Source organism: Pinus tabuliformis, chromosome 5_2, assembly GCF_031772625.1.
Source record: "Pinus tabuliformis cultivar Carrire ecotype Pingquan chromosome 5_2, CPIR1, whole genome shotgun sequence".
NCBI classification, from domain to species: domain Eukaryota; kingdom Viridiplantae; phylum Streptophyta; class Pinopsida; order Pinales; family Pinaceae; genus Pinus; species Pinus tabuliformis.
The window spans coordinates 343,151,814-343,177,709 of record NC_142306.1 but is presented as its reverse complement, the minus strand read 5'-3'; the positions used below and the strand labels follow the sequence as shown (position 1 = coordinate 343,177,709).

The following is a 25,896-nucleotide window of genomic DNA, read 5'->3' as shown; positions in this document are numbered from 1 at the left end:
TGAAGGTTTTGAATCCTGCAATAGACCTCCAACTAACGAATCCAATTATCAAGCTTCTCTGCATTCACTTCACCATTACACATGGGCAACTCAAATTTAAAATCAAGTTTTAAAAAAGGTGATTTACCAGTTCCTTTTGAAGAATGACGATGAGTATGAGTAAGGTTTGTATTAGTGGAAGAGGGTGAATATGCTTTTGAAGAAGAATATGAAGAATATGGTGGAAAGGGTGGAGGTTTGTCCCCATTCCCATTACCTCCTTTTTCATTACCTCCTCCTGAAGATCCTTCTCCTTTGGGAGGTCTAGAACTTTTTCCTTGCAACCTGTTATTCCTCTCTTCATAGAGGAACTTCACCATCTCTGTTATATCAAAGAAATCCTTTCTGAAGGTCTTCTCATATTCTATCATGTTTGTAGGTTCTCCTTCATGAGACATGATCTTTGGAGTCTCAACTGCAACTTGAGGCTGAACTGGTGTTGGATATTGTGGCAACCTTTCTCTTCTTCCCCTTGACCCAAATTCAAGGCTTCCAACCAACTTTCCTTCACCTCTTTGAGTTTTAACCTTGTATGCATGACATAAACTTGCAAACAATTAAATCCTTCTTTCACAAAGAAAAACCTAGTGCTCTGATACCAACTTTATCTGAAATGGAGCATATTATTAATGTTGTGCTAATTCCCCATTCAGAATAAAACCCAAGATGCTTATCATGTGCTTATCAAGTGCTTAAGGATTCACCATGTTTTCTTAATTCACTGATTCCCATGAGAGTTTGTTATGTAAATGTTATAAACAATTTAACATAAAAACATATGCTGAATAGTAGCAAATTAACAACAAAGAACATCAAAATACGACACACAACACAAATATTTGATGAGGAGTTCACCCCTCTTGGGCTATGTCTCCTTGGTCCAGCTTCCAATGCTTGGGCCTCTCTGTTATGCTAAAAATTACAACAAAATATGTTTACAATGCTCAAATTCCTCTGAAACCTATCTCAATGAGTTTAGAATAATAAAAAATGACTATCTAGCATATTTTTGCATCCAATTTGGTGGAAAACTACCTTAGTTATGCTAACTTCAGTTAAATTCATTATCTTGAGCTAATTCTGGCAGTTTCGCCGAAATTGGTGGTCCCGCCTATCTTGCAGTTAAGGCTGAGTGGTCACACAATGGTTAGGTATGGTGGTTAAGGTGATGGTTTTGGCAACTCCATCGCAAATCGCAATTGGTGAAGTCTTGTGGGTCTTATGTTCCGCAAATGCGAAAATGTGTTATTTTGATATCGGCAGACCCAATGGGACATTAAACTACAGGCTATAAATGTATCACATCTGGTATCCTTTCGTTAATGGCAATCACAGAGTACCAACGACCTTATGAATGTGGGTCCTTCCTTGTTGCGATTTGTGATTGCGATATTGCATTGCAACCCGAATTTGTTAAGGCTGATTCTATAGCGTCGTGTGATATGTGATGTTTGATCGCATTGCAACCCTGATCCCGGTGGGGGCCGGTTTTATAACACCCCCCTTCACCGATGTGCAATTATGGTTCTTGCATCACACTCTGGCTTGCTCTGGGGACGATTTATAACGTCGGCCTGCCTCCGATATGCTATTTTTGAAATGCAGGGACCAATGGCGGCTTGCCACTTAGGGCTTCCCAATTCCCTGTTGAAACTTGCCACATCATTTAATCATGCCATGTGAGCAAGTCAAACCTGAACTTCAACTGCTCTAAATTCTACATACGAGTTCGAATTTCAATATCGTTCGCACCATTGGAATCAGAATGACGAGTTCTTCCATCTAAAGCTAAGTTTAAAAATATTCTGACATTTTAATTTTTTAGCCTAATTTTGAGCACTTGATCATTCAGTGGGTAGGAATTTAGTCTAACAATTGTTGTGATTTTGAAAGGATTAATCCATAATTAACTAGAACTTATGATATTTACCCTTCTCTACTTGTGCAGAGTCCCATGGGACCACCTTCTAATAAAAAACAAAGTTATCATATTTTGATATTTTATCAAAATACTTCTTTATTGTTTTCACTCTACACGAGATTATACAAGGAGTGACTACTTGTTCCTCCAATGCCAACAGGGCTAATACTCTTTGAGGAATATCAGTAAGATTGAGTTCCTCAACTTGTAGAGCAAGACATAATGAGGTTAATTCAAGTTCAACAGGAATAAATGCCTCTTTCCCATACACCATCCGGAAGGGGGAGCATTGGTACTTTATTTTATGAATGTGCGATTAGGACGAAGGGTGTACTTGAACTGATTATGCCAATTTCTCGGTTTATCGTTTACGATACTTTTCAAGATACAAATCATATGTTTATTCATGGATTCCACTTGTACATTTCCTTGTAGGTAATACACTAAGGAGGTGGAATGTTTGATTTTATATCTATTACCAAATTCAGTGAATTTCGCAGAAACGATATTTGGTCTATTACAATGATTAGATCCAATGGCTTGCCAAAACGAGATAATATATTATTTTTGAGAAATTCAATTACTTGTTCATCTCGGGCATTCTTTAATGGTAGTACTTCGACCCACTTTTTAAATTACTTGGGATCAATGAGAATAAAGTTGTGCCCTATGGACGAGGGTGGATTGATTGGACCTATGAAAGCCAAGCCCCATTTTGAAAAAGTAAAATCAGGAATAATTGTTTAAAGGGGCATGGCACGAAATTTGTCTCTACTAGTGGCTTGTTGATAGTCTATATAACTTTGCACATATTAATAGAAATCTGAGAAGATGGTTGGATCTTATGCGTGGTGGACTTGGCACCAAAATGGTCACCAATATGCATACCTCCACGAGTGGAGCCATGGGATAGTGCCAAAATTCTATCAACAGTTTCATCATCAATACATCATAGTAATAAACCATTAAAATATCTGTAGAATAATTTTTTATTAATGATCAAGTACTTTGAAGAATAAAAAAATAATATTATTTGCTAAAAATTTTCAAGGTAATCAGGGCATTTTTTATTCTACAAATAATAGATTAAATCCCTGTACCATGGGTGATTTTATACATCTATTTGTTGTTCGTTGATTAGAAAAAAAATTAGAGAGAGCTTCATCTTTGTTTTCTGACTCCCATGGCTCAGGGTATTAAACCAAGTGGAGATCTAAGTCAGGTCCCTTGATTATTTTCGTAGTAATAATTGACAAGTCATGCCCTTGAATTTTGGCAAGCTAATGAGCCAATTTTCCTAAAAGATAAGTCTGTGAAAATAGAAATTTAACAGTAGGTAAAGGGACTCTTACTTATGTATACTTGCCTAATATATAATGCTATAATTTATCAATTGACTTGACTAGAGAAAAAACATTATTTTCGATAAAAGAATACTTAAATTCATCATCAAATAAGCTTTGGATCATATAAGTGATTGTTTGTTAGATATTTTGATCATGTTTTTGCATGAGGATACAAGAGATGGCTTCCTCTATAGGGGCAGAAGTTATGGCTTCCTTGATAGCAAGGAATTCCCACTGTATAGAATCATCCCATTTGAACACAAGATCTTGCTTCATTATATTATGACTAATATTAATAATATTAGAAATATCATTAATGAGAATGCATAAAAAATTTACCTTTCCCATGAAATATTGAATTTCCTTTTTGGAACTGGGACGGGGAATATTTTTTTATTGTTTTGACCCTGTCAGGATCAATACTAATGCCAAATTCTAATACATATTGACCTAAATGTTTCTCAGTAGTGACACCAAAAATGGAGTTTTTGGGATTTAGAAATATGCCAAATTTTTTGTATCTAGCAAACAATATTCTTAAATGTTGGAAATAATCCTCATGACACTTAGAATATACAATGATACCATCAAGGTAAATCTAGATGATATCCCTGATGAGAACATCAAAGGCAAGAGTAATATCCTAAAGATGTTGAATTTGGTAGTTGTGGTTTGTAATCATTTATAGTATAAGCCCACAAAATAAAAGAGAACAACAATATAAATTTGGTTTCAAGTTGGCTCCAAATAAAAGAGGGAAAAGTCAAATTTTGAATTTCAAAATTTACCTCCAAAAGTCAAGTCAACCCCACTTATAAACACACCAATTTGGCTCCATCAACATATATATATTTCCATTCATCCTCACCCATTTGGAGTAATGTGTTCCAACAACAATTATCTATTTTTTGTTCACATATGCCAAGGAGAGAGAGCAACAACAATAATGAAGTTTGACTTGCGTTGACCATCAAATCTTTTTGGCAGCAGACCGAGTTGAATAAGGCTCTTTCTTTGGAATTTTGACCAAGTTTGAGCTATGTTAGTTGTTGGTTAGTTTGACCTTATTTGATTTGGAAATATCAAATTGTAACTCTTGTTGAATAAGACAATTTCTCCTAAGAAAAGGTTGTTAGGTTTTTCCCTAGCTAGGGCTTTCCCAAGGTAAAATTTGTGTGTCTTTTGTTTGGTTGTTTTTTTATGATTCTATTGTCATTATTGCATTACCGTTGAGATTTTATATGTATAATTGCTTAATAATATATGTGACATAAATAAATTGATTAAGTAATCATTAGAAGTAATTATTAGATTAGAAGATTATGAAAAATCAATATGGTATCATAGCATAGGTGAACGAGCAACCTTAATGAAGTTTTACTTTAAATTGGAAGGCCAAGTTCTATAGCCCTAGTTCAGGGAAAGAGACCTCAGACCAAAAACAAAGGATCAAGTGAGCACAATTGAATATTTTTTAGGAATAAGGGGAAGTTTTTATTTTCTATTACTTGAATTAGACTAAGGGTATGTTTTATATTGAGAAAGAGGGTCGAAGCCCTAGAAGTATGCCTAAATACCTCAAGTTGATATACTGACTGGACCAAGGTAGTAAGAAGGCTAGTCAAGGTCTTGAGGAGCAGTCCATAGGTTAGAGAAGAAGGGACGAAAGGCCTCAAAGAATTGAGAGAAAGATGGATTTATCTTAGGCTTAGGAAAATGCCAACAAAAGTGCCTTATGATCTTATATTCATGGAAGAAGGGCTGGTCTAGCACTAGGAGTTTCCAGGACCTAATTTTTTCCCAAGTCTTGGTCGATATTTTTTTGATGGCCTCAGATCTAGTTGTAATGGGGTCAAAGGACCTCAGTTAAAGAATAAGGAAGCTAAGAAGCTTTAGTTCGGAGGGTACAAGAAGAAAGAAATACCCCAAACCGTTAAAATATGCCAGTAAAGTTATCTTTCTACGCAGGAAGTCTGCTAAATTCTATTTAAGGAGGTTTGAGTATCATGGTTTGATGCTTCCTATAATTGTAATCCCTACTTATAAACCTCGGATTGTGGAGAAGATTGTTCATTATAAGATGATTATGAATTATGTTAGTAGTCGTGTATATAGGAAAAGAAACTTTTGACTGATACCTTGCATATGCTATTGAAAATAAATTATACTACTAAGGTTCCATTACTTAATTCTTTCCATAATAGATTGGAAGATTGTTTGATTCAATGAAACTAGAACTAGAGGGAGCTAATATCTAGTTCCTATTTCTCAGATTAACACTTACCATTGTTTGAAGAAGTAAGGCTTCAACAAAGTTAGAAGGAAGTAATCTCACTATGCTTTCTCTTTGAAGGGTATAAAACCATTCTCTTAAATTTGAAAAATCTTGTGAAGTGAATCTTGGAGGATTAAACAAGTAGACAAGTAACTCAAACTTAAGTGAAAACTATACCTCTAAAATTTCAAACAGGTTTGAAAATGTTAACCCAAGTTCAAGTCGTACCTTTGTCATAGAGTAGAATCAATGTGTTGATTTATGCTTGTAGATATGGACAATTCAAGGGAATTCAAAAGTTTATAGTGAAGAAGGGACCAAGACTGAGTATATGGATGAATAAATTCAAGTTGAAGCTTAGGCAAGGACTTTTGTTTAGGCTTGTTTGGGAAGCTTCTAAGGACTATGTTGAATCTTGTTTAGGAATTCATCTAGATGTGGAATCAAGGATGTTGTCACTAATGAGGTCTAGTTCAAGGAACTTGCTAAAAGAAGGATGAATTGAAAGAAGAATGTTGACATAGGTCTTCTATTATTTTCGAAATGTGGTCAAATAAAAATATTTGAAAAGTATGTAATGCCTTGTATATGTTGTTGAAGTTTTCATTGGCTGAGACACGTTAAGCAGATTGAATTTTAAAAGAAATAAAATACATATCACTGTTGTTGGGAAAAGTATCCAATACGGAATGACCCTATCCCACTCTAAGGGTGATAGTACCTCAGCAAAAATCAAAGCAAAGCTATTCGAGATTACTTCTTTATAAGATGTAAGAGAGAGGAGAAAGAGATCCACTAACCGTTATCTTCCGCTAATGGTTGATCCAATCTTCCCTCTTTGCTACTTGCTCCTAGCTCCTTGCTCTTTCACCGGCCCAGCTACACAAAGATCCTGTAAAAGCACAAAGAAAGGAAACTACAAGAAGCATACATCCATAACTGATTCAAGGATTAGAATAAATCAAATATACAAGCATCAATTCACCATAGAGACACATGCATATAGAAGAACCTCAAATGCTTTTATTAATAGAAGAAGTAAAGTTCTGAGAGTGTTACAACCATAAGAGGCCCAATTCAGCAACACCTCCCAGCAGAAAGAAATCTCCTCTTCACCTCCTTCAAAGCAATCACCCAATAGTTCTATACTCAAACCAACAACACTTCCTTACTTGCACAAAATTCCAGCCCCCCTAGACCTCATGAGAGAGCTCTATATATAGGAGATTTGGAGAAAGGATGAGTCAGCTTGAGGCTGGCATGAAGCTGACTAGTGTCCTCTCCCACTTCAGTTATTCTTCAGTTCTTGAGTCCACTTGGAGTTTCTTGCTTCCACTTGGAGATCTAGATCCTCTTACTCATCACAAGGCGAATTCCCTGATCCAAGTGTCAGTTTGGAAGCTTCCTGGGCATTTGACACCTTGCAGAATGACTGTGCCACTTGGCCAATCTCACCCAGCGCAGGTAGCCTTCATTAGATTTGACATTCAGCGCAGGTACAGAGTGGAGCAGTTGACATTCAGCGCAGATGCTCAGTGGAGCAGCTGACATGATCCAGAAATAGCTTGTTTTTGAGTGTTTTCAGGTGGAGAACTGATTTTCAGTGCTGTGGTTTGCTGACCTTGTTCCTCTAGGGGTAGGAACAACATGTTTAGGGACTTTGGATCCCTCAGATTATCGACATTTCATGCTTCATGCTGTAAGGCACAAAAATGTCTATAACAGTTGCCCCCTAAAGTATGAGGTCGTTTATCGGGTGAAATGCTTTATCAGGAGGATCCGAAGTTCATTCAATCGCTGAGAGGTGCCCTGTAATAAAATACAATACAATACATTATTTTTTCATTCTGCTTTCATGATCTAGCTGAGGCGGGCATTCCCATGCTCAGCTTTATAAATTCATTTTGGTACATAGAACAGACGATCGTCTGGTGGTAGACTGATAATTCTCTGCTGAAATTATTATCCTTTGAGTAGGATGATCATCTGTTGCAATGATGTACATAACAAATGTCTTTATATCCTGAATATATATATCGCAGCCCGGATGGATGAAACTAGATCCGGGGTCTTCAAACTCGTTCGATCTTCACTCTAAGTACAAGTCGATCCATGTGAGAATTGCGCTGAAGTCGAACATGGAAAGACATCGCTTGATTACCGGTCAATAATGTAAACCGTTAACAAGCGCGAGAGGAATCACCAATAATGACAATGACCCTCAAGGTACTGCAGTACAATTCATGTGGTGTGAATAAAGGACTTGGCGTCAAACACCACGCAAAATCTTCTGGTCGAAGGTCATTGATGTATACCTGTCGCCGGAAGTGAGAAACTTGCCATTGAGGCATGCAAGCTTCAAAGTACTGGGGGGTTTGTTCCTAGATCAACTTCTTGGATAATGAGCTGAAGTCGACAAGAAGCGATCCGTCAAAGGAGGGCCTTAATGAATCCCACACCAGTGACACGGAACGGAGCTAATGATTTTAGTGGAGGTGAAAACAATCTGTGAAATATGATTCAGGGTGGCGATCATGGGTGGATGAAGGATAATGTATGGCAGTGGATGGGACACGGTTGACTCTTTCTGAACACATCTCTTGAACATATAATGACACTGATGTGATGGATCGGTAGCATTACCCCAAAAGTGGATGGTTTGGCGAGGACCATGGTGATGAGACCGGTGAATGAGACAACCCAACCCGATGTGATACGGAGGAAAAAGTGTCATGTTCAAGAGCGACTTGCTACCATTAAAGCTTTGAGGTTCTCCCAATTTTTCCCCAGTCATTTCTGACCAGTACCTCTTTATTTTTGTCAAGCTTGAGGAGGATAACATATGCTTGTTCTATAACCTGCCCTTCGGGCAAGCCCATCGCTATGTTTTAACGAGCCTAGCGATAGGGAAACTCGTTCTCGTCTAAAGACAAGTTTGTCGCTATTTAATCATTTTAACGAGTCTAACGACAAGGAAAACTCGGTCCTTTTCAATTTTAGAGAGTCTGAAAAGGTACAGAAAGTTAACTCCAAAATTCCTTTTTCGTCATCTAATCCCTTAAGTCCGAAAAATTATAAAACAATACAGAAGGGATGAGTTTTCGATTACTTTAACGAGCTGAATAAAACAAGCGCTCGACCTTTTTGTGTAATAATCCCTCAGGTCCAAAAAGATTAAAATCTAGAGGAGGGATAGCTCTTCCGGTCACTTTAACGAGCTGGAAGGCCAAAACTCGGCAAACTTTTCATATTTTACGAGTCAGGAGAAAAGAGCTCGAAGAAGACTCGTCTTTTGAGGAACGAGTGATAAATAGGGATAGCAGCAGATTCCAGGTACATGTTGGAATTTTCCAATCATGGCAGTGTCACAAGGATGGCTAAGTGAAATCACTCTTCGCAGCTGTTCCTCAAAATGGGTAAACAATCATATGGAGGTGAACGATTGGCCAAATGAAATGGAGGTGGCGGGTGCAAACACGACCAAGGCTTTTATGGCTAATAAATTTACGATCACAATGGTTATTTACCGGTACTGGGTTCATTTTTTAAAGAGCTTGAATGCGCCAAAACACTGCTCAAAAGCTTATGTTTATTTTTTAACGAGCATGAACTATGACGCTAAAACTGCTCGGATCTCGCTTTTCTATTTTTTAACGAGCATAAATTCCGCGGTAAAACTGCTCGAAATACCAGTCATAAGATAAGAAATGTCTCCTGTGAGATAGCTATTTTTTATGGAGCTTTATCTCACGAAGCTATGCTCCTCATTTGGCAAATTTTGACCTTTGCCCCACATCCTTTCTTTATGCAAGTTCGGAAATGACTAATCCAAAAAACAGATAAATAACCGCTCTTTGCTTGCACTCCAAAAGGTTCGCATGCCCCCAGGTATAAAGTATAATTTCAAGGCTGCCCCTACTTATCCTTCAAAACATTTGTTTTGATGGGTGAGGCTTGCCTCTTTCAGGTTATCCAAAAAAATGGTTTTATTTGCTGCCGCAAATGAAACTTTTTTCTTCGGCGATGTCTATCATTAGGTTACTCAAAGATGGTTACAATTTTTTGCAGCAAAGGAATCTCTTTCTTTGGAGGCTGCCCCTACTTATCCTTTAAAACATTTGTTTTAATGGGTGAGGCTTGCCTTTTTCCCAAAGATGGTTACAATTTGCTGCCGCAAAGGAATCTCTTTCTTTGGTATTGCCTACCTATTTAGACAAAGGTGAATGACTAGAAATCATCAAACACATAACTTTGACAAAAGAATCTTATTCTAGAACAACCCCTCTTCCATCCACGGACGGGGTACGGACTAGTCACATTCTTTCGCGGAAATTCTACCTTATACCCAAGGTTTCCTCTGCCCAAAGCAGACCAGGATGCATGCCCCCTGGGTTCCAGTCCCATCTTTCCGAATCACTCACACTCATCGGGAAGGAGGACTGGGGGTGGAGACATTTCTTGAGTGAATAGACCATTGAGGGTTGGTATTTGACTATTTGCGATGCGTGATCCCGGAGATGAAAGTTGGTCTACGAGCTTGACCATTCTTCCTTCGTGTGGAAAACACATTACTCTAAAGAGTGAGGAGACTATAGCTCCCATGCAATATATATAGTCTTGTCCAAGGAGTAGGTTATAATCCAAGGGTCCTTGAACGACCATCACGTTCATTTGAACGGTCTTCCCTTTCAATGTAACAGGTACATTGGGGAGGATCCCTAACGGTCGACTGGTTCCTTTATCAAAACCCGAGAGATTTCTTATCTCAGGTAAAAGCTCTGGGGAACCCAGTGCTTTCCAAGCAATAGAGGAAAGGATACTCACAGATGCCCCTTCATCAATGATAGTTCCAGCCATTACCATCCTGTAGATTTGGACTATGATTTTGAATGGTATACTGGCTGGTAACCGGGGTCTGCCTAGTTGGTTCCAATCAAAGGACACAACCAGGTTGCTTGGTGGTGGGACCGAATACACGGCCGGATACGATCCTGACGAGGTTCCTTCCTGCGATAAAGGAATGGGCGCATTGCCCTGATGCTCATCAGAGTCGGTGTTGACGAAAAGAATCTGGATGGTGTCATCCTTATTCTCTTCAGTGAGGGTGTCATTTGAAGATGAAACCTCTGAAGGAAGAACCGGGTCAACTGCCGTATCGACCTTTAGACTTTCGTCTGGTCTGGATTCAGTAGGTTCATTTTCAATGACTGACGCTTCAGCTGACCACTTGGACGGGCCAGCTGTATTTTCAACCAACGAAGGACTTGGCACGAGTTTTTTGTATCCAGGAGGAAGTCCCAACGGTGAAACCGGGCGATCTTCCAAAACTCTCTTCGCTTCGTCTAAGAAGGGACAACAGTGGATGGCGTGATCGCCTTCACACAGTCTGCAGGGGGATCTTGCTCCCCCTCTTTGTCTTGAACCTTCACTTTCGCTGGTTGACGGTAAGCAATCAACATGGCTATCAGAGGTTGATGCTCCCGAATTGTGCAAACGAGGTGACCAGTCCCTTAGTATCCGGGGAATACAGGGACAATCTCTATGGAAGTGGTCTCCTCTACATATGACACATGGCGATTTAGGCCCGGTCTGTGCTGTGTGTGGGTTTTTTTCAGATGTCTTTTGCTTGCCCCCAGTCGCCTTAGGCTCCTTCTTCTTCTTCTCCTTCTTCTCCATGGGAGCTTGGCTTTTGCCGGCTCTACCCTGCGAAGATGAAGGATTGGAGGAAGAGTTATAAGAAGTAGAAGGCTGGTGGGCAGCTCTAGACTGATCTAACTATTGACTCGACTGTTCAGGAATCATGGTGGTCTGAACTACATTAGTTGAGAAAAGCCAAATAGGCAGGCCAATTGTCAGTCCTGGAAGCGACAATGTGGCCATGTGGGGCGCACCAACTTCTCCCCAAGAGGAGAATGGACTAGGATTTCCATCATGTGGAGTTCCTTGGCTGGGGCGTTCCATGTTCTCAACTTAAGATCAACGCGGGAATAGGAGGTGATTATGTTCCGTTTAAAATAAATTTTATAACGACGCTTAGACACAACTTGTTTTTTCACTTTTTAAGAGTCAAGAAAAAGCTAAAGATGACTCTAGTCTCCTTCGATGTTTTAACGAGCCCGAAGTGACAAATGCTCGGATGGACTTTTTCAGTTATAGAGTTTGAAAAAGGCCAAAAGAAACTGCTCTGGAGTTCTAGGCAGAGGGTGTGCCAAACTTTTCGCAAAACCACAGAATACGTTTTACGGTACGAGTGGTCGATCTTCGTGAATGCTGTGTTCACTGCATTGCGATCAGTAGGGTGGCCGACACGGTTTCCTATTGGATAAAGGCTTTATTCCTATAGGGGTCTCCCAATATATACGCGACGATACGTGGGAGCACAAGTCCATATTGATACTTATCGCTTCACCGTGGAGGAATCACCCAACCACTCAACGCTAAGATATCACGTTTAACGACGCCGGAACACGTCTCTAGCTTAGACCTCTATGTGTTTGCATTATGTTTCAATGCGTTGTTATGTAAATTCAATTTATTTTAAGGTTGATCTTGTTTAGCAGTTTTCCTTTATGGATCACCACGAGATGTATGATAACACTCTTAAATGCAGTCTAAGATGATAAGCAAGCTTTTCAATCTTTCAACTTTGAAAACCTTAACTACTGAGGGAAAAGAAAGATAACACCTTTTCACACAGATCATAGAGCACACACTAATGCATTTTTTTTTTCTAAATCAACATGCAAGCTGTCATAATGCATATGCACAATGCAAGTATTTCTTTTCTCTTTCTTAATGTTGGTGCAATACAAAAAGAAAGCTGTTGTATAATTTTGAATTCAATTTCAAGTGAAAGAAAACAAGCTTGTCCAAAATCAAAAGACACCTTAAGATTTACTTGTTTCGACACTAGAAATATATAAATTCAAACCAAATGACGAAAGCAAAAGCTCAATCAGCTATGAACAGCAAACAAACTAACTCTTAAGATCAAAACGACACTTTATCACAGGTCTAGATCTAAGAGGTCACAGCAAGACTAGTTCACTTTCGTTATGGGAAACTGTAAATGTACAAGAAATACACAAAGAACAAACACAGTTTCTTTATACAACTGAGGCGGAATAGTGACAAGGAAAGTTGGTTTCAGATAGGCCCACTGACTGGTAACAAACAGCAAAAACAAGAGTGAAAACATGGCAAGAAACAGCAGGAAACCCCAGCAGCACAAGGCAGTACTGGTCCAGCGCAGGTGGAACACTGCCTGTTTGAACTTCAGCGCAGGTAGCCCCTTCGGGAACTGCGCTGAAATGCAAACAGCCTTTGTACAACCTGCACTGAAGAACGAAACTTTCGTTTCTGGTGGTTTCCGGGTCACAGATTGCTCAAAAATTCACAGTTTTTGCTCAAATCAAAAGCTATCAGTCAAGGACACACTAAGGGATGACAAGGAGGATGAAAAGCTATCACTAAGAGCTTATTAGAGTCCTTGTGGATCAGCTCTTCAAATCATAAACTTGCCCAGAAACTGAGCTAGAGTAGCTGCCCTCTACTTTGTATTTGAATGATTCAAACACAGTTCGATTCGGTACTCCCTTTGTTTATGAAATGAATAGCAAAAAACACAAACAACCAACAAGATACGATCCCCAGTGGAGTCACCAATTTGTTGTTGGGAAAAGTATCCAATACGGAATGACCCTATCCCACTCTAAGGGTGATAGTACCTCAGCAACAATCAAAGCAAAGCTATTCGAGATTACTTCTTTATAAGATGTAAGAGAGAGGAGAAAGAGATCCACTAACCGTTATCTTCCGCTAATGGTTGATCCAATCTTCCCTCTTTGCTACTTGCTCCTAGCTCCTTGCTCTTTCACCGGCCCAGCTACACAAAGATCCTGTAAAAGCACAAAGAAAGGAAACTACAAGAAGCATACATCCATAACTGATTCAAGGATTAGAATAAATCAAATATACAAGCATCAATTCACCATAGAGACACATGCATATAGAAGAACCTCAAATGCTTTTATTAATAGAAGAAGTAAAGTTCTGAGAGTGTTACAACCATAAGAGGCCCAATCCAGCAACACCTCCCAGCAGAAAGAAATCTCCTCTTCACCTCCTTCAAAGCAATCACCCAATAGTTCTATACTCAAACCAACAGCACTTCCTTACTTGCACAAAATTCCAGCCCCCCTAGACCTCATGAGAGAGCTCTATATATAGGAGATTTGGAGAAAGGATGAGTCAGCTTGAGGCTGGCATGAAGCTGACTAGTGTCCTCTCCCACTTCAGTTATTCTTCAGTTCTTGAGTCCACTTGGAGTTTCTTGCTTCCACTTGGAGATCTAGATCCTCTTACTCATCACAAGGCGAATTCCCTGATCCAAGTGTCAGTTTGGAAGCTTCCTGGGCATTTGACACCTTGCAGAATGACTGTGCCACTTGGCCAATCTCGCCCAGCGCAGGTAGCCTTCATTAGATTTGACATTCAGCGCAGGTACAGAGTGGAGCAGTTGACATTCAGCGCAGATGCTCAGTGGAGCAGCTGACATGATCCAGAAATAGCTTGTTTTTGAGTGTTTTCAGGTGGAGAACTGATTTTCAGTGCTGTGGTTTGCTGGCCTTGTTCCTCTAGGGGTAGGAACAACATGTTTAGGGACTTTGGATCCCTCAGATTATCGACATTTCATGCTTCATGCTGTAAGGCACAAAAATGTCTATAACAATCACTTATTCTAAAATATGAGCCCTTCTTGGAAGAGCTAGTAGACTTATGGTTTGTAAACCCTAAGAAAAATATTGAAGGTTATGATTTATGAAGTCCTATGGTTTGTGGATAAAACCCTAGAGATAGACCTTGAGTATTGAAAATTGATGAATCTGATGAATGAAGAAACTCTAGCTCATTAAAATAAGGAAAGCATAATGACATGCATTAGTAGTTGATGATGAGGACAAGAAGATAATTTTTCAGATGGATTTCAATTATTTTTGTAGGAGGGCAATGATAGAGATGGATCCGACAAATTCCCTACGATACTCAGATCAAAAGATAAGTATTTTATGTATTTCTTCCTTGATTATTACTTATTTTTTACCAGCCCTTGTCTTTGTATCTCTTTCTCGGTTATAATCGTTTATTCCATGACCTCCTAATGAGGGATACAAGTACATCATGAAGGATGCGAAGGATCTAGAAGAAAATGGAAGCATTGGAAAGAATGAAGCAAAGAACCATGCTAGATAACCTAAAGAGATTCTATTCTAGAGGTAGTAGGCTAACAAGTTTGAAGGATACCATGATTGTGTCTAGACTGAAGGGAAGTAAATTGTGAAATTCAAGTGGAACTACAAGATCAAATATGTGGTAGATGGAAACATACAGAGAGATTCAAAGTTAGAGAGTTCTCTTAGAAAGAGGGAGAGGACTATGAAGAGACATTTGCTCAAGTTGCTAGGAAGAATTGTATTAAAATTATTATTTATATTGCTTCTATTATGGATTGGAGGTTACATTAGATGGATGTAAAGGTCTCTTTCATAAATGAAGTAATTGAGGAAGAAGTGTACATAGATCTACCTCAGTGATTTGAGTTACATGAGAAGAAGTCTCATGTTTATAGATTAAAGAAGGCTTTATATGATCACAAGTAGACATTTTGGTGTTTTTGGATTGATGGATACCCAATATTTCTTGGTTGTTTAAAGTGAACCTATGATATATTTTTTATATGACTCAATTCAAATGAGAGAAGAAGGAATTATATGACAAAGGGAGAAGTAGTGGCAAGAGGATTTTCTTCTATAGAAGTAGATATGATTACCATAAGGAGCTCTAATTTAGAGGAATTTGACCTCTAATTTCAAGATAAAGGATCTATGTTTTGCATTAATTCCTTTGTCAAAGGAAGTATACTATTGAGATCCTTCATATATTTGGGATGATGGACTATCATTGAGATGCTGAGAGACAAGATATCTCTAAGAGAAGTATAACATCTATGAGTGGACCATGCCAAGAAGAAAATATGCTTTAGTGAATATAAAGTAGCAGTGGCATAGGGAGAAGACATGATTTCCATAGTAGGATCTATTTCAGTGTTTGAGGGAGCACCCAATCAAGGTGACTAGGAATAACTACGTGATGGATCTAATGAAGGAATCCAATCAGTTTATAATTGAGCTAAGACATGTGGCAGGAGGTATCGATATGATACTGTTGGATTGAGATAAAGAATTACAATTGCAAGAATATAAAGATTTAGAATGGGTAGAGAGTGAAAAAGTTAAGAATAGCACGTCACGATGATACTTCAGTATTGGATTCTACTTTGATATCCTAAATGAGTAGGAAGTAGACATTTGTCACACTCAGCATGATAGAGGCCAATTATATTGTAGCTAGTTTGGTGATTTGTGAAGCATTGTGACTTTAGAAGTTTCTTGTAGGATTGTTTGATCAGGTGCTAGAGATGATTATGGTGGCTAGTTGAAGCACATTGATATCAAGTACAACTACATCCAAGACATGGTATAGAAAGGAGCAATGACGCTCCAATGCATTTCTACAGACGACGGGATGATGACATTCTCACAAAGCCTCTTGCCTAGGGTGAAGTTTGTATATTTCAAGGACAAGATTAGAGTAGTTGAGAATTCTTCCCTCAGTTAGAGGGAGTGTTAATGTTGTAGCATCAGGGGCTGACATTCTCCTAGGAAAAAAGTATTGACCAGTTTTCCATGTAATATAAATAGGGAGAATGGTCCCAAGATCATCAATGCCCAAAGTGCTCCATATTTCCAAGAGGTGCTTGGCTAGTGGTTGGAGTGACTATCAAAATGATCTAGAGAGCATCAAGGCCCAGAGTGCTCCCATAGTCAAAAGGTTCTGACCATGTTTCCAATAGGTTCTTGGCTAGTGGGTAGAGTGAGTTCCTTTATCATTGAGAAAATGTTTTACCATTAAATTGGCATGCATGAATGGTAGTTTCCCAGGGTTTCACCATAGGTTAGAGGTGTTGACCAAGTTCCAAGTGACAACTTCGATAATAGGTGATCCAGGACTAGTGAGTTAACCCCACAAGGAAAAAATGTTTTTGTCCAGTGGGTGACTAGATGATGTTGATTTAGGATTCTTTCAACATGAAGTGAATATATAAATTAACAAAGGGAGCTCATTCAACATTTTCTTAGGATGGAGATTTTTTTTCAACAAGCGAACATTTGAATAAGTCAAAGAGAATAGCTCCCTTACTAAGAGGGAGTGTTGAATTTTGGTAGCTAAGGTTGGTATTCATTTATTGTATGAGCCCACAAAATTAAAATAGAATGAAAATACATATTTGATTTAAGTTGGCTCCAAATAAAAGAAGGAAAAGTCAAATTTTGAATTTCAAATTTTACCTCCAAAATTCAAGTTGGCCCCACTTAGAAACACGCCAATTTGGCTCCTTCAACAACTATATATTTCTATTCCTCCTCACCCATTTTGGGTAATTCAGACCAACAACAAATTTTTTTTTTTTGTTCACATGTGCAAAGAAGAGAGAGAGAGTAGCAATGACAAAGTTTGACCTGCGTTAACCACCGAATATTTTGGGTAGTTGACTGAAATCCTTTTGGGTAGACTTATGGGCAACACACTGAATTTTTTTGGGAGGAGCAAGGTGCCGAATTTCAGCCTGTCTCTGGAAGTTTAACCGCAGGTTTACTAAGTCTACTTTTTGGGAAGTTTGACCATGTTTGACCTATGTTTGTTGTTGTCAATTTTGACCTTGTTTTACTAGGAAATATCATATTGTATCTCTTATTGAGTTGGAAAATTTTGTCTTAAGAAAACTTTCTTGGGATTTCCCCTATTTAGGGCTTTCCTAGGGGAAAATTTGTGTCTCTTGTGTTTGGTTATTCTTTATGATCCTACTCCCATTATTACATCACTGTTGATATTTTCTATGTACAATTTCTTAATTATACATGTGATAAAAGAAACTTGATTAAGAAATCATTAGAAGTAATTATCATATTAGAAGATCATGAAAAATCGACACAAGAAACCTTGCATTTCTTGTTTCAATGATATTAGGTGTATGGGAAAGACAATAAAAGTTGAATCCCATGGACCTTTTTGCATAACCAATAAAAAATTTATTGGTTGTATTTATGTCCAACTTTTTCTCTAGTAAATTATATATCTTGACCTCAATAGGATGGCCCCATATGTGTACATGCCCTAAACTTGGATTCCAACCATTCCATCACTCGAAAAGAGTTTTATGAACTTCCTTAGTGGGAACCCTATTTAGGATATATATAGATAATGAGAGAGTGGAGTTAGTAATCATACTCCTCACCATGTCCATTAGTGTGCCATTTCTCCTTTCAGATACACCATTTTGATGTCTTGATTTAGGCATTGTGTATCGAGAAATAATGCCTTGTTCCTTAAGAAAGTTGCAAATGGACTTGGTTTTTGTCTTGTACCCATTTACCTTCCATAATAATCTCCACATGTATCAAATCTTATAATTTTAATTACCTTTCTAGTTTTATTATCTACCTCTACCTTATAAGTTTTGAAATCATTTAGTTCTTACATTTCTCAAATAGTATATAGAGATACATAAATATCATGTGATCATATATAAATGAGATGAAGGTTTTCTAACCATTTATACATGGAGTCATAAATGGTCCACATATATGTGATGTATGCTTTTACTATTTTCAAACTCCTCCTAGTTTTTTTCTTGGTTTTGTTGATATGCTTTCCCTTATGTAGTTCACACAAACACCAAAATCAGAGAAATCAAGGGTATCAAGGAATTCATCATTTATTAATATCTTGATTCTCTGTATGGAGATGTGTCCCAATCTCCTTTACCAAAGCATGGAATAATTCCCATTTATAATACCATGCTTAATGCCAACATTCCCATGAAAGGTTAAAAAATTGCACTACTACATATATGAATAAATTTTAATGAAATTGTAATGCGGTGCGGATAAAATTGGTTGCACTGACAAAAATTACAAGAATAATGTCAATTTTGTTGTCTAATCCACCCATTTTCATTGCTATTATGTCAAAATATATTGAATTCATCATTTTTTTGATGGTTTTCCATGTTCGTTGCATTATCAACAAAAAGACCAGTTTGTCACAGCTATGACGAGGGAACTTCTATCAATTAAGCTATTCAAATGGTCAGTCAATTTCTGAGTAGTTAACCTTGACTTGGTCAATGAACGTTGGAATTACCATAGTACATAAATTTTTATCGGATATCTGATGTTGATTTTCACTCTATATTTTAAAATTTATTTATTTTACTTCATGAAACTAGTTTGATTGTCTCTCTGTCTCCTCATGATATAATTTTGACTTCCTATGGTTTTATCTCATGAAATGTGTTTCCATACAGTTCATGTTCTCCAGTGAGAGAGGGCCAAGGAAGGTGATTCAAAGGTTCCTATTAGGGTAGTATGGGGTGGTAGAATTTAAACTTCCTAGCATTTTATTTCATGACACTGGTGTCTTTGGTGTATGGTTTGTGTTCTCCAGTGAGATAGGGCCAACAATGGTGATTCAAAATTTCTCCTCATGGAAAGACGAGGGTGGTTGCCCATAAAAAATTATGTTTTTAGGAGGCATGAATAGTGCTTGAAACCAATGGCACTTGGAATTATACCATCAGTTTCAAGAAGGAAAAATTAAATCTAAAGCAATGTTGGGCTAATATTACTTTCAAGAAGGAAACAATAAATCCAAGTCTCCAAACATTATTCTACCTATAGTACCCAATGAAGGAAATAGTAAATCCGAGTGTGTAGACATTATTCTTCCTAGACTACCCAATGAAATTGCATTGGATTACTTGGAAAAAATTCCAAGGCTAATGCATTAGCACCTCATAGCAATTTCGAGGGTATGGAAATTTTTTTATCTTCCCAAATTATTTTTTGGAATTCATCATTAGAAGGGCTTCTGAAAGACTATATTTATGTAAACCAAATGTTCTTGGGATGAAATTTTTTATGTTTGGAACCTAGAGAACAAAACCTGTTTTCCTCTCCCCATATGCCCCATCAATGTGACATGTTCCAATTTCATTGTGAGTAGAGATAATATTTTCTCCATTTGGAGATTAGCTAACTCTACCACCCGCTGATGTGTTCCTATGCCCCCTCCTTGAATAGGCGGTAGTCCCTCACACCCCTTAAGCTTCCATGATACAAGCTTGTAGTTTCTAGTATTGGGGGGAGATTTATGTCATGGGTGGTTGTGTGAATTCCTCATATTGGGTAGAGGTTTATGATCTAGACATAGGTATGTGGATTTATTTGTTTATCCCTTGATCGAAGTTTTCAAATGATGGATTTTTTCAGGACTATGATGTGGTGAACGGGAAGTAGTTTGGGATGTGTTATGGGGGTTTGGGGTTTATTTTTCATCCCATTTTTCAACCATCACCACAATCAGCAACAGAAATCCTTATGAGAGGATACCCTGTAATTCCATCGAAGTTCCTTTTGCAACTTGGAGGAAATTGACCCAAAAACAATCATAGTGAAAGGAATTATTTTTTCTTACTTTGAAGGTAAAATCGAGGGGTAAAATTTTGAGCATAATAGATGGCTTGTGTTGCAAGGCACTAGGAACAATTTTTAAAATAGGTTGTACAAGGCTTTCTTATTCAATTTAAGAGATAAGCTAGGAGTGATTTGGAAAAATGAGAATGAAATTGGATTTGCTTGTCTAGATATTCATAAGCTCCCTGAGAACCTTTGTTTTAAATTTACATGTTTTCATTTTGAGGTTTCTTCTGGTAAGCCATGGAGCATTAGCACATGTGTGTCTCTTGTTGAATAAGACTTTTGAGGTGTAATAGTAATCTTAAAATTTCAACATTTTTTATAAACATATGTATTAATTTTTCATGGATGAGGAGATTATAGTTATTTTTTTATCTTGTATTGAAACAAGACAAGTTGGGAAATGTTGTCTCTTTTCAATTTTTGGCCCTGGTTATTCTGCACAATGCAACCAACAAAAAACCCACTAGGTATCATTCCTTATGGCTACACTTGTGAACAAGAAAGGTCTCATAGGAAGAACCTATGGGAAGTTGTGAGAACCAAGTTTCTGCATATGTGAGGGGAATATGAGTCCAGTTGGGGCCATGATTCTACCACACCTAAACCCTAGTCTACGTACAAACTTTACTTACAAAAATTCACGGAAAAATAAACCATTATCACTAGAAATTAAGTTAAAAGAACGGGGGAAAACATTTACCCACAATACGTGAATTCACCCAATTAAACATTATCATTATGATTACACACAAAATGTAATGACTTCATTACATGAATATGGGACAATAGATATAGGGAACTCCAATTATTATTGCTTCCAAACAAGTGCCAAAATCATAGCATATATCCTTACCCCAATTTTCCCCTCAACTCACTATCCTAAATCAGCGTAACAACATTATACTCATCAACCCAAAATGTCCAAATGATTAATAACCAAGCAATCAACCAACAAATTGTCTAATGAACCAAACCTACTCGTCGGCTTCTGTCAGTTTATACAAAATTACAAGGACAAAATACCACAAGAAATACCCAAGTATGTGATTACCATTTTTCCATGGGAAAATAGATTATCATTTCTAAATTAGGCCAAATAAAAATAGGGGCATTGAAATTTTCAAACTTAGCAACTCCCGCCTAGTCACTCTTTTGCTTATGCATCATTTTCGATTGTGTTATTCTCCCTATCATACTAATGTGTCACACTTTTCCGTATCCACATGATATTTCAATATGTTTTCTCTACTTCCTCTTCTTGTGCATGCACACCCAAAACTAATACAAAACTTGCTTCCAATATTCCCCCAACACATACTTGTGGCTTGTCCCGAGCCACTTAACCCATGTACTATCCCCAATGGCTAGAAAAACCATAGACCTTAGTGATTTTATCTTGTCCTACCATGATGTATCTTTGGTTTTCTATTGTTTTTGTTGATGGTAGGAATCTCTACAGAGGCTAAGGACCCCATTTCTACACAAATTTCTACATTTCCCCCCTAAACACATGCAGAGTTGGTTACTTTTCCATGTTGTGGCCTGCACTTAATCAACCACTTTGACATTTCTATTCAGAGATTTTCTTAGATATAAACTGCAAAAAATGATGTGATAAATTATTTGACTCAACCATACCCACTATTTAAATACCTCTCAAAGTTGTCCTACTTACATTTGAAAGACTCTTACACTTCTTTCAAACCAGCACTCCCTTGATTAGAACTCCTAACACCTCAATATAAAATAACGCAACTCTAAATCTCCCAAACATCCAATGATGCCTAACATTGTATCACCCCATAATAGCAACTCTCTTCCTAAAAATATTGTGCTTCATAGCGCGTCGTTATAATAGATGAACAAATCAATCCATTTACCTTATATAGACAAGCCACTGTACAACACCCTGAAATCTCATGGTTCTAGACACTCTAATATACTAAAGCATGGTGAAAATCACATAGTGTCATATACAACTTACTGTGAAACATTATGACACCAAAGGAGGAAGTGGTCGATGTGTGCATAAGCTTGTCATCATCCCATCTCACCACAAAACCTTCAGATCCACTTTCGTGATAGGCCTCCAAACTGTCATTCTATTGATCAAGATAATGATAATATGGTGTGTCATCTACAGGAAAGAAAGTCGATCCAATTAACACAATCCCCCATATCAATTCCTCGTATGGTTATCAATGGCCACATTGAACTATTGCAATGACCCATCACGTCACTTAACTGTCACATCCCTAAATATTTTGAGTTTTAGCACATGGATTCCAACATGGCATGTGTCCACAATAGTAGGCATTACTCACCATTCTGGCATATCTATGCCATCCCTTTCCCTGTTTTGCAAAAAAAAATTGTGCAATACTTTCACATTTGACAACCAATATCAACAACGAAAACTAAGGAAATCTAACCTGCAACACAAAAAAAAAAACTTAACACTACTACTGCTTATTTATATACAAGAAAATTATTGAGAATGATTCCTTCTAATGTTGCACAATTGAGCGGATGGCCCTATACAGTTTCAGTTGACTCACGTTTACATAACCTTCCAATGGTTCACCATTCAGCTTCTCGATATGTACTACACCTATGACTATCACAGTCATGATCTTGTATGGACCCAACCATTAGATAATTTGTGAGGTCTAAAATGGGCCTCCTAAGGAATATATAAAATAATAGTGGAAATAATAAAATAATAATAATAGATTACATCATCAAATTTTAGAGGGAAAAAATAAAAAACTATTTTTTCAACTTCTATTTTTAACTCATCTCCCTACGATTTTATTCAAATTTCGAGTGGGAGCACTCGTTGTATGTGGAGTTTAATTCCTCATCCAAGGATTACCCATGTTGCATACTTTTGATGGACCATGCTAAATGAAAAATGAGAAATACATGAAAAACATGATTGCAATCACATTTATCATGTATTTCTCATTTTTCGTGTAGCAGAGTCCATTAAAAGTATGTAACATGGGTACTTCTTGGATGATGAATTAAAATCCACATCCAACGAGTGCTCCCACTTGAAATTTGAGTAAAATTGTAGGGAGATAATTTGAAAATACTAGTTGAAAAAGTTTTTTTTTTGTTCTTAATATTTTTACTTTTTTACTCCAAAAAAGGTGAATCATCCCCCATGGTTGATGTCATCATCTTGAATCCTCTCGGTTCTTATAAATTTTATTTTGGTAGTACATTTTTGTTGTGAGGTCCATTTTAGACCTCAAAATTTCTCTAATGCAATGCATCTGAAGCTTTCTTGTGTGTTTCTGGAACTTACTGTTATAAAGAAACACTAATTCCCTTGGTTGAAACTACTTCATTTTAATATTACGACCATGCCAAGATTTATCCTGGAGCCTTCTGCATATTTTGATGAAATCCCACAAGAATCTGATCCTCTTCCAATTGCATCAACTCTTCACATATGCATTACAAGGCACTTGACTTTGTCATCTGTGCAAAGGCAACAATGCAGAAACTAGGTACCAAGAAATCCATTTGCATCACCACTTCTTGTCCATATACTAGCCTGAAAGGTGTGTGTCATGTCAAGTGCTTACAATTTGTTTTGTATTCCCAAAGTACAACTTGAATTTGAATATCCCAATCATCTCGATTTACATTGCATACTTTAGTGAGTTCATTCTCCAAAATTTTATTGAAATATTCCATGGTACCATTGGCCTGAGGGTGATAGGGTGTATTATTCCAATGATAGATCTCAAACCCTTGTTTCAATGCTACAATAGTCCTATTGAGAAAGTGTGTCCCCTGGTCACTCATTAAGATTTTGGGACAACCAAATCTAATGACGACATTTTCAAACAGAAATTGCACAACAATATTGGCACTGCAATACCACATTGGTGCTTCTTCAACCCATCATGTTAATTAATTGGTCAAAGTAATTATGTACTTAGTACTAGATCTATTTGTTGGTGGGAAGATATGACCCACAAAATCGATCACCCACTTATCAAATGGTTGAAGTGTAATCTAAGGAACTAAAGGCATCTCATCCCCATATGATCGTTTCTCAACTCTCTAATAAACATCACATTGCTTACAAAAATATTTGGCATCAACATGTAAATTCAACCACCATAACCCTATACACAAAATATTTTGTACAATAGCTCGACCAACATAATGTCCTCTAGCAACTCCTTCATGAGCTTCAACAAAAATCATTAATTTCTCATGTTATAGCACACGCATGTGCCAAATCCCATCAATCCCTAACTTTTATAAGTAATATTTGATCAACTAATAGTCTGCATGCTATACAACCAACTACTTCTTCTACGCGACACTATACTCGGTTGGAGAAACTCTAGTGCTAAGGAATTGAGAAATATTTGCAAAGTAATCATCAACCATTGTAATGATTGTTGCCATTATGGCTAATATGTTGTCCTTGATGGCAACATACATGTCAAATATGTCCTTGATGTCAACCTAGTTATAATGTGATGTGTTGTCCTTGATGATTATATAACTATTGTAGATGACATGAATATTGGTATAGTTATTGCAAAAATGAAGAAGTGTAATGGCAATCTTGTCACAGCTTTCATTTGAGAAAACATGAAAATGTGAAGTTAGAAAAGTATATGCAACCATTATAAAGAAAAGTCGCGTACATATGAAAGTTTTATGAACAAAATTCGCATACATGGACCTACCCATGGAGAATAGAAAACCATGAGCTTTTCCCATGATAATCTCCCAACGTTTTGTATCTAAAACGTCTGTTATGCTCTTGACGTACGAGAATATGCTAGAATACCAAATATACGAAGAAACACAACCCAGAACACAGAACAAAATAAGAAATAACAACATGTATTTTATTCTTCAGAGATGAAAGCAATGTTCACTTGCCTCTTCGAGGGGGAAACCTCCAATAGAGCACAACTCGATTACAAAATAAGACAGATGCTCCTCAATGGGGATTCTTTATCCTTTATATATAGAATTCATACATGCAATACCATGGGCCAGTACCATGGTTTTCTTAATACCATCTATCTAATTCCATGGCCCATTTGCAACTAACTGTGGTCCCTTTCTTTAAATGCGGGTCAACCACTTACAATTATTAATATGGGCTTTATTGACTCTTGAACTAACTAGAACTATGACTCGACCCTATTACATAAATAAGGGGGTTAGGGTCGGACCCTAACATGCCCCCCCATAAAAACAACCTTGTCCTCAAGGCTGAAGCTACGGAAACTGCTGAAGAATAGTGGTTAGTTCCCATGTCGCATCTTTTGGAGAGGTGTCTTTCCACTTGATGAGGAGTTCCTTGATCGTGTGGCCTCGCAGATGTCGTTCTTGCTTGTCAAGGGCCTGTTCCAGGTGGAGCTAGATTGAACCTTCTTCATCCAATTCAGGTAGACTAGTTTTTCATTCTACAATTTTTCCCCACCACTTTCTTGAGGCATGATACATGGAAGACAGGATCGATTTTTGCAGTGGGTGGCAAGGCTAGATTGTAGGCTACTTTTCCAATGTGCTGAAGTATTTGATAAGGTCCGTAGAATTTTGGAGATCATTTCTGACAACCCTTGTCTTTGAGTGATGCTTGCTTGTATGGTTACAGCCTCAAGAATACCTGATCCACTTCTTGAAATGTGTGCTTCGAACGATGTTGGTCTGCCTATTGCTTCATGC

The 25,896-nt window shown here is 37.6% G+C and overlaps 1 pseudogene; it reads left to right on the top strand.

Annotated features, from left to right (window-relative positions):
* LOC149158899 (putative F-box/kelch-repeat protein At1g60570) overlaps positions 1 to 20,455 on the top strand; it is a 73,061-nt pseudogene extending 52,606 nt beyond the window's left edge.
* The last annotated feature ends 5,441 nt before the right edge of the window (positions 20,456 to 25,896 follow it).